General features: G+C 51.6%; 1 pseudogene; it reads right to left on the reverse strand.

Annotated features, from left to right (window-relative positions):
* Positions 1 to 1,041: 1,041 nt before the first annotated feature.
* LOC111170981 (emerin pseudogene) lies at positions 1,042 to 2,949 on the reverse strand (annotated as a pseudogene).
* Positions 2,950 to 3,166: the final 217 nt, after the last annotated feature.

The raw sequence follows: 3,166 nt of genomic DNA on the forward strand, positions 1-3,166 counted from the left end.
CTCCCCTGGATTCCTGCATTGGCCTCCAAACTGCCCTCCCTGATTCCACCCTTGCCCCTTGCAGTCTGTTCTCAACACTGCAGCAGGAAGGAACCAGTGAGAGCATCCCCGGCCAAATCACTCCACTGCTGCCGTGAAAACTTCCCATCTCACTCAGAGTCCCAGGGCTTACAGTGGCCCCGTGGCCTCTAAGCCCATCCCCTGCTGCTCTCCCCTGGTTGTCTCCTCTCCAGCACAGTGGTCTCTGTTGTTTCTCCAATGCACCAGGGCCTTTCCCTCCTCAGGGCCTTTGCATGTGCTATTTATTGCCTCTGCCTGAAAGGCTCTCCCACAGATCCCCACAGGGCTCCCCTCCTCACTTCCTCAACTCCTGACTTAAAGGTTACCTTTTCAGTGAGGCCTTTGCTGGCCTCCCTATCACAAACTGCAATCCCATTCCCAACATTCATATTCCCCCTCCCCTGCTTTTTTTCCCTCCAAATACTATATAACTTATTCATTATATGTAAGTCACACAAGAGCAAGGATTTTTGTCTGATTTGTTCAGTGTCTTCCCTGGTGCCTATTACACAGCAAACACACAATAAACATTTGATAAATGAATGAAAGAAACTCAGAAAGCTTAAGTAACTTGCCCAAGGTGGGAGAGCTCAGCTCTGACCCCAAAACCAGCGCTCTGAGTCACCATCTGTGATAAAATAAAGATGCTTTCTTTTTTTTTTTAAGTAAACGGTCTTTTTATTGTCCGTATGAACAAAGTCAGGGTGGCCTTTGGTTAATCCCCTCCAATGAGGTGAATGAATAGGAGGCATGCAATGATGACACCCATGTTCTCCTCTCCAGGAGAAGGCTCTTGCCCTCCTAGGCCCTAAGGGTCAGAGGCAAGTAGGGCCAGGAGGCTCCAGAGGAACACCTGTCCAGGCCCACCATGCTGCAGAGGCCCAGGCCTGCTGCCTCCCTGACAGGACAAGGCGGTGTTTGCTACACTGCCCCTGTCCCAGTACCCGCACGCAGAAAAGCCCCAACCCCCCTCCCCCAGAAAACACTGCTAAGGCAGTCAGCTAGACTTCCAAAAGCAGCTGGCCCCAAGCCACAAAGCCAGAGCATTAGGGCTCCGCCCGGAAGGGGTCGCTATCCTAGGCCAGCAAGCAGCGGTAAAGGACATATAGGATGGCAGCAAATATCAGAAACTGAAGCATCTGGTCCCAGAGTGGGTCCTGGTGATCCTCGTCCAGAGCAGCCTCAGGGGCCAGCTCTTCTGGCCGGATGGCACGGCGGTCGAGCCACGAAGGAGGAGATGAAGGCGAGGACACGGCAGAGGTGGAGGAGTAGGTGGGGTAACAGGACAGGCCCAGGGAGCTTCTGGAGACGTTGGAAACAGGGCGGTAGTGTGCGATGCTCTGGTAGGCACTGTCCCGGCCATACACGGGGCGTTCCCTATCGTTGCCCTCCTCTTCAGAAGAGAAAAGATTGTCATCGTGAAGCTGGTGGTGAAAGGTGTCAGCAGCACGGAGTGAAGCCGAGGGCTGGCGGAAGCTCTCGGATGTGCCCGCAAACTCAGGCTCCCCGTAAGTCCTGGTGGTCAAGTAATTCTCCTCACAGTAGTCATGATTATAGCTCTTGCTCTGGTAAAGTAGGGCGTCCTCTTTCTTGGGCAGATCGTACACATCCGAGTCCACGGACGCTGAATCTAAGTCCGAGGACCGACGGGACAAAGAGGATGTGTACGAGCTCGGGGGCGAGAGGCTCCACCTCTGGGTCTCATACTCGAAGATTTTCCTTATGTAGAGCTTGCGAGCGGAACCCACGACGGGCCCGTGCAGGATGTTATACTGGCGCAGCAAGGCAGCCAGCTCGGTGTCCGACAGGGCCGCGTAGTCGTCCATGGCGAGCAGCGGGCGGCAGAGGCCTGGGGGTGGCCCGGGCCTGGTGTTACGGGCGGAGCTACGACTGCCTCAGAGCGCGACGGGAGCAGCGCGAGCACCTTGGCAGCGGCTACGCCCGCGTCACGCCTGCGTCACAATCGCGTCCAACCGCGGCCCCTGTGGGCCGCGTGCGCTGTCAATAAAGATGCTTTATCACTGCACACTCAGATACCTACAGACCTGATAAAAATTCAAACCAAGTTACATAGCGAGGGGTCCATTAACCCAGCTCATTTGCTGCTTTCATTAACCTGATATTCTCTTGGAAGACTAGGGGGATTTAAAAAACAACAATTTAGAAAAAGTAACATACACCTGGGAGCTACCCCAATCACAAGAAGCTGAAGGATGAATGCACCTCAATCCCTGAGGAGAAGTAAACAAATCAGATCAAAATACATACTTTTCCATTTTAAATAAACTTTAAAAAATCTGAGAAATAAAGAAACCAAAACCCCTACTATTAACATTTTAGCATTTTTTCCCCCTATACACACTGTTTGGTAGTTTGTGTAACATGCTACATATACAATTATGTACCCTGCATTTTCACTTACAGCATACGTATTTTCTATATTACTGCGTACATCCTTATAGCCCCCAAATTTAAGGCTATGTGGTATCTTGTCAGCAGGCAATGAACTCTAAGCTGGTAAAAAAACAAAGAACATAAGCATCAATTCCACGTGGAAGCCTGAGACCGCTGCTCAGCCTGCCATCTTCAAATCGACTGCTAGCTCCACCACTGAACTTGACCCAGCTGCATTTTCCAGGGGCCAGGAGGATCAGTTCCTTTGGCAATCCTCGGGCCATATCGCTTCTGGAAGTCACAACTTAAGACCACGGGTTATTTAAGTGGCCACTGCCACTACCGTGCAAAGAGTAAGGGCTAAGTTTCCAACGGTGCCAATAACCACAAGTGTGGGGAAACAAGCAACAAAGATAGTCACCCATTCAACAAATATGGAAAAGCACTGCTGTGCGCCAGGCACCGAGGACACAATGCTGCACAGAGGCCATAGGGAAGAGGGACACCGTCAAATAGCCACAAAAACAGATTTTAAATGCCAAGAGTGACAAGTGCTACTGAGGAGAGAAATATCGCACCACAAAGACTCACAGAAAACGGGTGTTTGTAAGAGTCAGGAGGTTGAGGATGGTTTCCCAGGCAGAGAAGGCATTAATGGGGTGCAGGGAGGGGAGGTGGGAGACAAGGCCAGAAAGAAAGGTGGGGGTCGGCA

This window comes from Delphinapterus leucas, chromosome X (genome assembly GCF_059928025.1).
Source record: "Delphinapterus leucas isolate spDelLeu-1000000601 "Yukka" chromosome X, BTC_Dleu_Yukka2, whole genome shotgun sequence".
NCBI classification, from domain to species: Eukaryota; Metazoa; Chordata; class Mammalia; order Artiodactyla; family Monodontidae; genus Delphinapterus; species Delphinapterus leucas.